Source organism: Erpetoichthys calabaricus, chromosome 5 (assembly GCF_900747795.2).
Source record: "Erpetoichthys calabaricus chromosome 5, fErpCal1.3, whole genome shotgun sequence".
In the NCBI taxonomy this organism is placed as follows: Eukaryota; Metazoa; Chordata; class Cladistia; order Polypteriformes; family Polypteridae; genus Erpetoichthys; species Erpetoichthys calabaricus.
Genome location: NC_041398.2, coordinates 190,362,019 through 190,376,964, shown reverse-complemented (window position 1 = coordinate 190,376,964; position 14,946 = coordinate 190,362,019). Strand labels below are relative to the sequence as shown.

General features: G+C 39.0%; 1 protein-coding gene across 6 annotated transcripts in view; it reads left to right on the top strand.

Moving 5' to 3' along the window:
* The window catches only part of apba1a (amyloid beta (A4) precursor protein-binding, family A, member 1a), a 357,632-nt gene that overhangs the window by 156,729 nt on the left and 185,957 nt on the right, over positions 1–14,946 (top strand). Inside the window, exon 1 of one of the 6 annotated variants that reach the window (XM_051927779.1) lies at positions 6,877–7,030. The exons of the other annotated variants lie outside the window; for them this stretch is intronic. The gene's annotated coding sequence lies outside the window, so the exon portion shown is untranslated. Of the gene's footprint in view, positions 1–6,876; positions 7,031–14,946 lie in introns of those variants that run through there. 6 annotated transcript variants of the gene reach the window in all.

Genomic DNA, 14,946 nt, shown 5'->3' with positions numbered 1-14,946 from the left:
CTATAACACATTATTTGCATTTTGCGTTTCTCCATTTTGTTTTTGAGAGGTTTGAAATATTTTATCATTATTCTGGCAATGCTTTCAGTTTGATTTGTCCCCTTTGTGTTTATTACTGAAAGACCACAACCATATTGTTTAGAGTTGCTTTCCCTTTTGTCTGGTCACGCAACGCTGTAGTCACAGTATGTTTGCATATAGAAGATGAAGGTACAAAGTTTTTTCTGTTTAAGTAGTGGATTCACTATGAATATACACCTCATTCTTAGTTAGAGGTAATTAAATTAAGTGAGTTTCATGGCCCTTTTGCCTGCCCCTTTCACCACAATTCTTGCTCTTGTGTTTTTTAATTGATGACCAATACTTTTCTCTTTAAAAATAGCCTGTCCCTTGCTTTGCCTCTACCTGCTTCTATTAATACATTTATTCTCTTTATCTCTTAATCACACCTTTCTTGTGGCCAGTGTTTCTAAGATCATAACATTATGCTTTTGTAATTTCCTTCTAAAAATCCTAATTCTGTTTTTGTAAATAAACTTTAGAAAAGAGCCCAAACTGTGTAAGAAGTGTTGAGGTGAGACAATAATTGAGAATAGAGAGTTAAAAGTAGTGATGTAGACCTGTCGTACTGTGCTCTGTATACTTGCACATAAAGACTGACACAAAGGTTTTAGATTTTTTTTTTCCAAAATAAAAATGCTTACTATTGGAAACAGTTAAATACCAAGTTAAAAAAGTCATTACACAGAATTAGTAGACAGTAAGTTTTTAAAATGTGAATATACTATATAGGTTACTTTCATTTCTATTGCAGCAGATTAGCATTCTTTGATTCATATTCTGACATCTGTATGACACTCCTTGCAGGCACCTCTCAGAATCACAACCAGGATTACATTTATCAGTTTATCTTTGACCATTTGTCTGCTGTTGCTCAAGGTAACATTTGGAAGGGATTATTTCTCTAGCAGCACAGCATCTCTGTCACACTAGATAACAAGGGTGCCCAGCTGTTGCATAGACAACATTAAATCAGTTCCATCCGATCATATTCCATTTATCTAAGTGCAGATAAACTCATTTTCAAGGCTGAATCTTTGATTCATTAAGCCTTAAAAATGAATATTGAATCTAATTTTGTACATTTAAAGTTTAGTATCAGAGCAAAATGCACCTTGTTCCATAATGGTCAATAACTCGTACTTCCAAAAGAAAATAGTCCCTCACTCATTTATGTCTAGTCAGACTAAATTAGTGTAGACTTGAGGAAATAATGTATCATATATATGCGTATTGTTGCTCATTTTATTGAGCATCATTACCTCTGATTTACACTTTGAACTAAAACTGAAAGCAAAGTGTGTGAAAGAATGCTGTCATTATTTACAATAAGTGTCTATTATTACCTACAATTTACTGGTCTGGAGTGGTTAAGATACTGCATTTTCAACATACTGTTCAAATACAGTCCCTAAACCTTTTTGTTTACACTACATCTTTCAGCTCCATCAACCAATATTATAAGACTACTAGCGACTTGGCGCACGCTACGCTGCGCGTTGGATGACCACAGTTGAAGGACTCCCTGTTTAAATGCGCCTGGCAGTCGTGAACTGGGTCCTTCATCGCACCACATTTGATTTTTGCATGGGAAACAAAATTTCAAAACAAAACCCATGATTCACGAAGTGTGGGACGCAGACTAATCAGAATCGTATACATTGTGTAAATGGTTGTAAGGAAGAGGAGTGTAGACGCGTCGTTGCGGTAATGTCTGTGAGTGGTGAGTGTCAGTTTGTTGCGAGCGAGAACGGTGAGAGCATTCACTCGGAGTTTCTTGGGAGGCTGTACGTTTCTGTATATTACGGTTGTTTTGCAATCGTAAGGACCTGTCGTCGGGTGTCTCATTGGCACGCTTTTGCCTCTTTCTTTCGCGATCACGGCGTAATGTGTCCTCTCTCTCTGTAGGAGTTTGTCTATTACGGTTGTTTTGCAATCGTAAGGACCTCTCGTCGGGTGTCTCATTGGCACGCTTTTGCCTCTTTCTTTCGCGATCACGGCGTAATCTGTCTTTTCTCTCTGTAGGGGTTTCAGTTGCCTTTCGTTGTGCGGCAGAGACGCATCGTTGAGCTAATCTGTGTGAATGCTGAGTGTCTGTTTCTTGCAAGCGACTGGCACGCCTTTGCCTGTTTGCTTCGTGATCACGCTGTAATGTGTCCTCTCTCTCAGGAGCAGGTTCAGTTGCCTTTCGTTTCGGCATTGTTCGATAAGGTCACCTCCATACAAGTGCACATGGGTAGCTGAAGACGGAAAGGCATAGTGGGCTGGAAGGGAGAAAATAGAAAATCGTGGCTTGAAACACCCATCCGACTCAGACGCGGGGCTCGAAATACTCAAGTGCACATGTAGCTAAGTGTAAATGTTAATTAAATTTTTTTTTTTTTTTTTTGTTATGAACTTCCCCAAAAGAGTTGATCCCTGTAAATAGTTAATAGTATATCAACAATATAATCTGTTGTAGTACGGGTGTTAATTAGCGTCACACCTCATAACCTGCATACACCACGTTTTTGGCTCTAACGCCAGAAGCGCGGTGGATGCTGTAAGGGTAGGTTGTGGTTTCTGTTTCTTTCGTGATTTTTTTATTTCATTTACTTTGTGTTAATAATTTATAATCGATTTCATTTATTATTTAATAGGAAGAGGGGAGAAGACATTAATGTGACGCTCTGTCTATTTTCTTTTACTTTTGTTTTGAAAAGGTATGCTATATATATATATATATATATATATATATATATATATATATATATATATATATATATATATATATATATACAGTGGTGTGAAAAACTATTTGCCCCCTTCCTGATGTCTTATTCTTTTGCATGTTTGTCACACAAAATGTTTCTGATCATCAAACACATTTAACCATTAGTCAAATATAACACAAGTAAACACAAAATGCAGTTTTTAAATGGTGGTTTTTATTATTTAGGGAGAAAAAAAAATCCAAACCTACATGGCCCTGTGTGAAAAAGTAATTGCCCCCTTGTTAAAAAATAACCTAACTGTGGTGTATCACACCTGAGTTCAATTTCCGTAGCCACCCCCAGGCCTGATTACTGCCACACCTGTTTCAATCAAGAAATCACTTAAATAGGAGCTGCCTGACACAGAGAAGTAGACCAAAAGCACCTCAAAAGCTAGACATCATGCCAAGATCCAAAGAAATTCAGGAACAAATGAGAACAGAAGTAATTGAGATCTATCAGTCTGGTAAAGGTTATAAAGCCATTTCTAAAGCTTTGGGACTCCAGCGAACCACAGTGAGAGCCATTATCCACAAATGGCAAAAACATGGAACAGTGGTGAACCTTCCCGGGAGTGGCCGGCCGACCAAAATTACCCCAAGAGCGCAGAGACGACTCATCCGAGAGGTCACAAAAGACCCCAGGACAACGTCTAAAGAACTGCAGGCCTCACTTGCCTCAATTAAGGTCAGTGTTCACGACTCCACCATAAGAAAGAGACTGGGCAAAAACGGCCTGCATGGCAGATTTCCAAGACGCAAACCACTGTTAAGCAAAAAGAACATTAAGGCTCGTCTCAATTTTGCTAAGAAACATCTCAATGATTGCCAAGACTTTTGGGAAAATGCCTTGTGGACTGATGAGACAAAAGTAGAACTTTTTGGAAGGCAAATGTCCCGTTACATCTGGTGTAAAAGGAACACAGCATTTCAGAAAAAGAACATCATACCAACAGTAAAATATGGTGGTGGTAGTGTGATGGTCTGGGGTTGTTTTGCTGCTTCAGGACCTGGAAGGCTTGCTGTGATAGATGGAACCATGAATTCTACTGTCTACCAAAAAATCCTGAAGGAGAATGTCCGGCCATCTGTTCGTCAACTCAAGCTGAAGCGATCTTGGGTGCTGCAACAGGACAATGACCCAAAACACACCAGCAAATCCACCTCTGAATGGCTGAAGAAAAACAAAATGAAGACTTTGGAGTGGCCTAGTCAAAGTCCTGACCTGAATCCAATTGAGATGCTATGGCATGACCTTAAAAAGACGGTTCATGCTAGACAACCCTCAAATAAAGCTGAATTACAACAATTTTGCAAAGATGAGTGGGCCAAAATTCCTCCAGAGCGCTGTAATAGACACATTGCAAGTTATCGCAAACGCTTGATTGCAGTTATTGCTGCTAAGGGTGGCCCAACCAGTTATTAGGTTCAGGGGGCAATTACTTTTTCACACAGGGTCATGTAGGTTTGGATTTTTTTTCTCCCTAAATAATAAAAACCACCATTTAAAAACTGCATTTTGTGTTTACTTGTGTTATATTTGACTAATGGTTAAATGTGTTTGATGATCAGAAACATTTTGTGTGACAAACATGCAAAAGAATAAGACATCAGGAAGGGGGCAAATAGTTTTTCACACCACTGTATATATATATATATTTTCTTTAATTTTCACTTGTTGAGAATATATAATTAGGATTTTTTTTGTATAAAATCTATGTGTATTGTAAATAGTTCTCTTTGGAAAATTGGATTAATTTTTTTTTTGTAAATAGTTTTTATGTGAAGTGTGTTTGTATAAATAAAAACGCGAGAAGCGCGGTGGACGCTGTAGGGGCAGAGGGGAGAAGACGTTAATGTGACGCTCTGTCTGTTTCTTTACTTTTCTTTTGAAAAGATTTTCGGGAACAGGAAAAATAAAAGCAATGGGGAAAGAACGGAGGGGGGTAAGCAGGAATTCTGAGAGGGGAAGGACTGGGGCGGCTATACAGCCAAAAGGAACCCGGACACGGACACCGCGCTGGGCTTTTATTATATAGATAAAGTGAGGCTAGCTAATGACTGGGAAGAAACTAATTGATGATTTCTACCTGAACACTAATAACAATTTAGCTGCAATAGTATCTAAAATAAATGTTTTCTTTAGGAAAGAAGACAGCCTAAGTGAAGATGTGTCCAATACAATAACAATGTTTGGTGATGGAGTAAGTGATACCTTAAAAAACAAATTACATAGATTTGAAAAAAAAATATTAAAAAGGAATCAAGACAAAGGCATGCATAACTTACCAGGGAAATTAGACCCATTGGCAACCCCAATCCATAACAGCAATGCAGAGTCAAGAGTCAAACTGAAACTAAGTAAACTGGTGACTTTTTGTTTCTGGAACAAAATTTGATGTTACTAAAACATTCCAACAGTATAGACAGACGAGGAGGCAACAAGGTCTCTGTCCTAGATTTTGCAACAAAGCAAAGAGTACACAGTAGAAACTGGCTCACTAAAGGGTGTTAAGGATATATAGTAAAAATTAATAAAATGGCTGACTAGGTAGTGGACCTGAAAAAGAGAGCCCACATGACTTTTGTAAAGACTTAGTTGTAAAAAAAAAAAGAAAGAGAAGATGGAATTCCATATTTTACAGATAGGTTCTGGAATACTCTGATGCCATGGTTGTTATAAACCTCACTTAAGGTGCTGTTCCAACACTGAGACCAGTGGAGGAATGAACAAGAATGACAACCTATTAATAAACCTCTATTAATAAAAATAAGAGTTGAGTGTGCTGTGTGGGAACTTTAACAAAATGATTCTCCACAAAACTCGAAATAGAAAACGCTTACAACAGTGGTTGTTAAACTTCAACTTTTTTTTGTTGCAATCCAATTTTCTCTTTTTTGTGTCTTCAAGACCAATATTTGCCTACCCATACCACTACATTTCACAATCCATACTCAACCCTTTTCCATTGATTACAATTGTGAATCACAACTCTGTGCAAAACAAAATAAGCCAACCAATCCATAATTTAAGAACCTACGGCTTAAAATATTATTGAGTAACAACAGAGTGGGATTGGTTTTAATATAGTTTTAGTTAATGGGAGTTCCAACAAAGTGTGAAAAGAGCTATGAAACTTTCTTATTACAGTCATGACTGGAAAACAAAGTGGAAGCAAATCAAGAGGTTAAGGGATGGGTCACAAAACCCTACTAATAAAAATTACAGATCTGAAATGGGAAGCTCCTGTCTTATCCTTTGGAGAAAAGAATATATTGTGTTTAAGTTTAGGTTTTCTTCCTGCCTGGATAAAATTGGAAATCGTTGATTTGACTTCAGACCAGTATCATAAAGAAGACGGAAAAGGATCATTGAACTGATTAAATTAACACAAGGAACTATTTTCATTATAATAATCAATCATTATACTGTATTAACTTGAATGACAAATTCATAGACTTGCTTCCATCAGGAAGTATATGATGTATTAGCAATCACATTAGAGAATAAAGCTGTCTCAATCCTGAGATATCTAAAATTCTTGGTAGACAGAATATTTAGAGGAAAACTAAAAGACTTGTAAGAATGATTCAAAAGTCAGAAAAGCTGATTTGCCCCAATTATTTTTATAGCCAGATACTTCTTTAAAACTTGCAAAAGATTCGAAATGCCAGGCAGATCTGAATGTGCTTTACCCATACATAAAAGAATTCCATCAGCATACAATAAAATTTAATGATAATGGGATTTATTTAATGATAGGGAAAAAATATCTAATCCAAGCCAGTTTATCAAATTCTTTTCAGCATCAAGTGATAAAAATTCAAATGGTAAGGAAAGGGAAGACACTCCATCTATGCTGTGCATAAAATGATGGACATTGTCAATAGAAAAAGAAGATCTGACAAGCCTAATTTGGTCTGGTTGTAGCAATTTTGAGATAGCCAACTGTAGCCTATGGGCAAGAACTCTAACTAATATTATTCAATAAGGATAAGGAACAGTAACCATTACAGTATATGTCTGAGTAAAAGGGAGATAACTACTGTGTTTAGGTTCTGCAATAATTTGAGAGAAGAAACAGCAGCCTGCGGCATTTGGAAATCATAAGGTGATAATTTATCCCAAAAAGCAGAGGAAAACTCAACAGGGGTTCCATCGTCCCCAGAAGTCTTGACAGTGTTCATTTGTAAATGAGCCCACTTACTGTAGTTCAGGTAATGTACTGGGACCATCTGATAATGCTGTAAAAAGTTTAGGAAAATGTAATTTTTCTAGAAACTCCTCAGTAGCAGACACAGAAGGAAGAAGGTTATCTGAGAATAACACAGTAAAAGTTTTGAAACTGAATTACTTTCTTCATCATTATTGGATACTCTTCATGACTTAAACTTCAAAGAATCAACAGAGGCAAATGTCTTATTTCTTTGCAGATTCTCACAAACGTCTTCCAGGGGTTGCTCAAGACACATAATCAAGAGCACAAACTCAGTGAACCTGAAATTTAGCTTGTTGCATCAGGATGGCATTGAGCTCTGTCTTTACTGCAGTAGTCGATCTAGGGAAGGGGCCATGATGTTTATTTACCAAAGGGGAAGAATGATCAATATAAGGATCCATAACTTCATTGGCATCTACTTTTAGATGAATTCCTTGAAGCAGCACAATGTCTACCTTTATGTTTATGAAAAAAATCTAAGTATGCAAATTGATGAACTGGTGAGCTGAGGCCATTAGTGTTTCACGAGGCAACAGTCAGACCAGCCCTGTTCCTTTAGAAAGCAAGATCGAAAGAAACAGACAGTAAAAGGCTCATACATGGAAAAAGGATATTGACAACAGTTTGCAAAAGATTTAATATTAAGCTTGCATGATATTATGACACACCCACATACCCATGAAACACAGTTCATGAAGAACAACACCAAGAAAACTTGAGTTACCAACCTGCCCTCTCCCTCCTACACCACATAACCTTGAGACCAACTCTGCATATCACCCATCCCTACCCATAATCCCACTTTGTCCAAAATATCTAAACAGCAGACAACAATCAATTGGAGATCCAACTAAGTGTGCCATGTAATACTAAAAATAGAAAGATTACAGAAAGGGTGAGACGATCACTTGATAATCTGGGCACCAGCTTCACCACCAACTTAAAATATTTGAGTAACTGTAACAAATTACATAACAACATAACAATGAGAATGCTTAAGTAATTCACCAAAAAATTCAGTTTCAATTAAAGAAGCAGTATCAAAAATCTATAGTGGGAATATTCTTGACGTAATAAAGCTTGTCACTGTCTGTATTGCATTGCTTTCTCAGGTGTTTTGAGTTAATGCTATGTATGTAGCAACCTCAGCCATGCAAGAATGAGTACAAATTTCTGATGACCAACAGCTTTAGCCTCCTGTATAACTAGGTTAAAGGCTTTTTGTCTTTTCACAGTATGAACGCTGAAGAATCCTAGCTCCTGTATAAATTTCTTTAGGGTCCAACCTTTTGGCATCTAGCACTTCTTGCCTATCTGTATAACAGAAATTGAGAAAACGTGTTTTTGTGTCAGAGGGTCTTGAGCCATAGATCTGATGTGCTTGTATCTCCAGCTTACAAAATCCCAATGGGGAATGCCTTGTGCCCTGTGTTGGCTGGGATTGGCTCCAGCAGACCCCCGTGACTCTGTGTTCGGATTCAGCGGGTTGGAAAATGGATGGATGGATAGATATCATTTTTTGAAGCTTGAGTAATAAAAGCCACCAAATTGGTATTCTCGCAACCCTCAAGCAAACCTATATTTCTAAGATTGCATCTTTTTCTATCTTACATGTTGCCAACTTTTATTTCAAAGCTGAAAACTCTTTCCAAAGAACATATAATTTTTATCGTATTGTAATATAGAATAACGCAGAACTGTTCTGAATCTGATCAGCAGAATAATTTTTAAAAAAATTTATTTTTAGCCTAATTAACATTTTGTGAAAAATATTACCTGGAGTGCAACAGGAAAAGATTTGCCATAAATCTGCCTGTTTCTCTACACATGTGCCTGGCCCTGCTGCCTCCTGGGTTGTCAGACCCCAGAAAAGAAGCAAAGGAGTATACAGTGCATCCGGAAAGTATTCACATTGCATCACTTTTTCCACATTTTGTTATGTTACAGCCTTATTCCAAAATGGGTTAAATTCATTTTTTTCCTCAGAATTCTACACACAACACCCCATAACAACAACGTGAAAAAAGTTTACTTGAGATTTTTGCAAATTTATTAAAAATAAAAAAATTGAGAAAGCACATGTACATAAGTATTCACAGCCTTTGCCATGAAGCTCAAAATTGAGCTCAGGTGCATCCCGTTTCCCCTTATCATCCTTGAGATGTTTCTGCAGCTTAATTGGAGTCCACCTTGTGGTAAATTCAGTTGATTGGACATGATTTGGAAAGGCACACACCTGTCTATATAAAGTCCCACAGTTGACAGTTCATGTCAGAGCACAAACCAAGCATGAAGTCAAAGGAATTGTCTGTAGACCTCCGAGACAGGATTGTCTCGAGGCACAAATCTGGGGAAGGTTACAGAAAAATTTCTGCTGCTTTGAAGGTCCCAATGAGCACAGTGGCCTCCATCATCCGTAAGTGGAAGAAGTTCGAAACCACCAGGACTCTTCCTAAAGCTGGCCGGCCATCTAAACTGAGCGATCGGGGGAGAAGGGACTTAGTCAGGGAGGTGACCAAGAACCCGATGGTCACTCTGTCAGAGCTCCAGAGGTTCTCTGTGGAGAGAGGTGAAACTTCCAGAAGGACAACCATCTCTGCAGCAATCCACCAATCAGGCCTGTATGGTAGAGTGGCCAGTCGGAAGCCACTCCTTAGTAAAAGGCACATGGCAGCCCACCTGGAGTTTGCCAAAAGGCACCTGAAGGACTCTCAGACCATGAGAAAGAAAATTCTCTGGTCTGATGAGACAAAGATTGAACTCTTTGGTATTAATGCCAGGCGTCACATTTGGAGGAAACCTGGCACTATCCCTACAGTGAAGCATGGTGGTGGCAGCATCATGCTGTGGGGATGTTTTTCAGTGGCAGGGACTGGGAGACTAGTCAGGATAAAGGGAAAGATGACTGCAGCAATGTACAGACATCCTGGATGAAAACCTGCTCCAGAGCTCTCTTGACCTCAGACTGGGGCGACGGTTCATCTTTCAGCAGGACAACGACCCTAAGCACACAGCCAAGATATCAAAGGAGTGGCTTCAGGACAACTCTGTGAATATCCTTGAGTGGCCCAGCCAGAGCCCAGACTTGAATCCGATTGAACATCTCTGGAGAGATCTTAAAATGGCTGTGCACCGACGCTTCCCATCCAACCTGATGGAGCTTGAGAGGTGCTGCAAAGAGGAATGGGCGAAACTGGCCAAGGATAGGTGTGCCAAGCTTGTAGCATCATATTCAAAAAGACTTGAGGCTGTAATTGCTGCCAAAGGTGCATCGACAAAGTATTGAGCAAAGGCTGTGAATACTTATATACATGGGATTTCTCAGTTTTTTTATTTTTAATAAATTTGCAGAAATCTCAAGTAAACTTTTTTCACGTTGTCATTATGAGGTGTTGTGTGTAGAATTCTGAGGAAAAAAATGAATTTAATCCATTTTGGAATAAGGCTGTAACATAACAAAATGTGGAAAAAGTGATGCGCTGTGAATATTTTCCGGATGCACTGTATTTATAGGTTGACAACTGCATGGATTCGGAAGAGGCAGAAGACAACAAAAAGGTCCATTAGCCTTTTAGTAGAAAACTACACCCTCCTCTCCTTCCCCCCTTAAAACATTTCCCAGTTCCATTACAGACAATATATACAGTTTGTTTCTGTGTGTGTATATATATATATATATATATATATATATATATATATATATATATATATATATATATATATATATATATAAATAAAAAATTAAAACCTCTAACAGTTTTAGTGAATTACTTTGATTATCTTGTTACAATGATGTCTGTGTGATATATTAGGCAGCAAGTATACAGTGAGTTCTTGAAGGTGTGGAAGCAGAAAAATGGGCATGTGTAAAGATCTGAAGGGCCAAATTGTGATGGCTAGACAACTGGGTCAGAGCATCTCCAAAATGTCAGTGTCTTGTGGGTTGTTCCCGTTATACAGTGGTTAATGCCTACCAAAAGTTGTCCAAGGAAGCACATCCGATGAACTGGCGATAAAGTCATGAGTGCCAAGGGCTCATTAATGTACGTGGGGAGTGAAGGCTAGTCTGTCTGGTCTAAACCTACAGAAGAAGAACTACTGTAAGACACATTGCTGAAAAACTTAAAGCTTGCTGCCTTTAAGGTTGCATAGCCACAGACTGGTCAGAGTACCTATGCTGACACTTGTCCACCATTGATTGCACCTACAGTGGGCACAGAATTGGACCATTGAGCTATGCAAGAAGGTTTGGTGGTCTGATGAATCACCTTTTCTTTTAGATCATGTGGATAGCCAAGTGGTTGTGCATCATTTAACTGAGGAAGAGAGGGCAGCAAATTGCGCTATGAGTAGGAGGCAAGCCAGTGAAGGCAGTGTGATGCTCTGGGTAATGTTCTCTTCTAAAATCTTGCATCCTGGCATCCGTGTGGATGTTACATTGATACATCCCACCTACCTAAAGACTGTTGCAGACCATGTTAACTCCTTCATGGTAATGGTATTCCCAGATGTCAGTGCCCTCTTTCAGCAGTATAATTTTCCATGCCACAGTGCAAAACATGTTCCTAAATTGTTTGAGGAGCATCACAAAGAGTTCAAGGTATTGACTTTTTCTCCGAATTCCCCGGATCTCATTTTGATTGAGCATCTGTGGAATGCTGGAAAAACAAGTCAGATCCATATAGGCCATAGTGGTAGACCTACACAAAATTAGGCAGGTGATTTTAATGCTATTGTTGATCATTTTGTGTGTGTGTGTGTGTGTGTGTATTATATATATAAAGTACTGTGCAAAAGTTTTAGGCAGGTGTGAAAAAATGCTGTAAACAAAGAATGCTTTCAAAAATGGAAGTGTTAATCATTTATTTTCATCATTCAACAAAATGCATTGAATGAACAAAAGAGAAATCTAAATCAAATCAATATTTGGTGTGACCACCCTTTGCCTTCAAAACAGCATCAATTCATCTAGGTACACTTGCACACAGTTTTTGAAGGAACTCGGCTGTTGTTCCAAACATCTTGGAGAACTAACCACAGATCTTCTGTGGATGTAGGCTTCCTCACATCCTTCTGTCTCTTCATGTAATCTCAGACACACTCGATGATGTTGAGATCAGGGCTCTGTGGGGGCCATACCATCACTTCCAGGACTTCTTGTTCTTCTTTACACTGAAGATAGTTCTTAATGACTTTGGCTGTATGTTTGGGGTCGTTGTCCTGCTGCAGAATAAATTTGGGGCCAATCATATGCCATCCCATTGCATGATGGATAAGTATCTGCCTGTATTTCTCAGCATTGAGAACGCCATTAATCCTGACCAAATCTCCAACTCCATTTGCAGAAATGCAGCCCCAAACGTTCAAGGAACCTCCAATACGCTTCGCTGTTGCCTGCAGACACTCATTATTGTACCGCTCTCCAGCCCTTCGATGAACAAACTGCCTTCTGCTACAGTCAAATATTTCAAATTTTGACTCAATCAGTCCAGAGCACCTGCTGCCATTTTTCTGCACCCCAGTTCCTATGTTTTCGTGCATACTTGAGTCACTTGGCCTTGTTTCCACATCGGAGGTATGGCTTTTTGGCTGCAGCTCTTCCATGAAGACCACTTCTGGCCAGACTTCTCTGGACAGTTGATGGGTGTGCCTGGGTCCCACTGGTTTCTGCCAGTTCTGAGCTGATGGCACTGCTGGACATCTTCCGATTTCGAAGTGTAATAAGCTTGATGTGTCTTTCATCTGCTGCACTAAGTTTCCTTGGCCGACCACTGTGTCTATGATCCTCATCGTTGCCTGTTTCTTTGTGCTTCTTCAAAAGAGCTTGAACAGCACATCTTGAAACCCCAGTCTGCTTTGAAATCTTTGTCTGGGAGAGACCTTGCTGATGCAGTATAACTACCTTGTGTCTTGTTGCTGTGCTCAATCTTGCCATGACATGAAACTGTCTTCCACAACCTCACCTTGGTAGCAGAGTTTGGCTGTTCCTCACCCACTTGTAAGCCTCCTACACAGCTGTTTCTGTTTCAGTTAATGACTGTGTTTCAACCTACATGTGACATTGATGATCATTACCACCTGTTTGGTATAATTGGTTGATCATACACCTGACTAGAATCCTACAAAATCCCTGACTTTGTGCAAGTGTACCTATAAGAATTGATGCTGGTTTGAAGGCAAAAGGTAGTAACACCAAATATTGATTTGATTTAGATTTTTCATTTGTTCGCTCACTTTGCATTTTGTAAACTGATAACAATAAACAATCATTATATTTCTGAAAGCATTCTTTTTTTACAGTATTTTTTCACACCTGCCTAAAACTTTTGCACAGTACTGTATATATACACATACTAGGGGGCTTCGCCCCCTGCTTGCTTCGTTCGCCAACCCCCCGGCCTGCACTACGCATCAGCCACTTCGTGTCTCTGCCGCTCGCCTATGTGGATTTCACTTTCACCAAACAACAAATCTTTTAATTCTCACAGATATGCCTCTTCATTGGGAAGAAACACTACGTTTCCCAAATGACAACTCGAATTAGACAATCTACAAGTCTCCGACTTAAAGTTTAATTCCGAACAATATATTCAATCTCTTTTTGCTGTTCTGTTATTTCATCGAGTAACAATTTCCGTTTGCTTGCGCTAATATGATCTTTGCTATCATCTTTTTGAGACTTTCAAATTTTAGTACTTTCTTTATCTCTACGATCCTAAATTGTCCCTTGTGTGTGCTTGGTGTATGTGCATGTGCCCTACGGTGGGCTGGCACCCTGCCCAGGGAGTTGTTCGTGCCTTGTGCCCTGTGTCAGTCAGTCTGTCATTATCCAATCTGCTATATCCTAACACAGGGTCACGAGGGACTGCTGGAACCAGTCCCAGCCAACACAGGGCACAAGGCAGGAACAAATCCCCAGGCAGGGCGCGCCAGCCCACCACAGGGCACATGCACACACACACACACCCACAAACTAAGCACACCCAAGGGACAATTTAGGATCACCAATGCACCTAATCTGCATGTCTTTCGACTACGGGAGGAAACCCACGCAGACACGGGAGGAACATGCAAGCTCCACGCAGGGAGGACCCAGGAAGTGAACCCAGGTCTCCTTACTGCGAGGCAGCAGCGCTACCACTGCACCACCGTGCCACCCTCTGTGTATATATATATATGTATATATGTACTGTATATGTATATTAACTGTAATATTTAAAATCATAAGTATAGTATTTTAAAAATATATTAGTTATTTGCTTGTTTAAAGTGGTCTCACCTATTCTATGTTGTTGACTTGTTCAGCAGTGCAAAATTGTTTGCCACTGATTTTGTGTCACATACTTTTTGTTCACCTTTGTCTGGCATAGCCTTGTTGTTATTAGCATTTTTGCCATACCTTTTCTTGGCCCATGTTGTCACAGGATATCCATCCAAATTTCTATTAAAGGCTCCTTGTTTAAGACCACTGAGACACATAAACAAGGAGGAGAGAGAACATCTATGGTCTATGGTGTCCTTTAACAAGAAGTAATTGTAAGCTGCAAATGCAGAGTGAATTAGTTCATTTTGTGTTCTTTTTTATTAATTCCTATTTTGAGTGAAAATATTTTATATTCTTTTTAAAGTAAAAGGAAGAATAAAAGCTGTCCACCTCCTGGCTTATTAAATTAATCAATTAAACACAGGATTGAAAGAGGGTCATTTTTGCAATACAGTGTTAGCTTTTCAATACAAGTATCTGACTAGGAATGAGGATTACCAGTATGTGCTGGACATACAACTGTCTAGTAACTCTTATTCAGTGTTTAATTGTTCAGTGCCTTTTCCCTCAAAATAGTTAAGTGTGGATTATTAACATTCAAAGGCATTTCAGCTTGCCACTCATTTAACTGAAACTTTAAACATTATGAG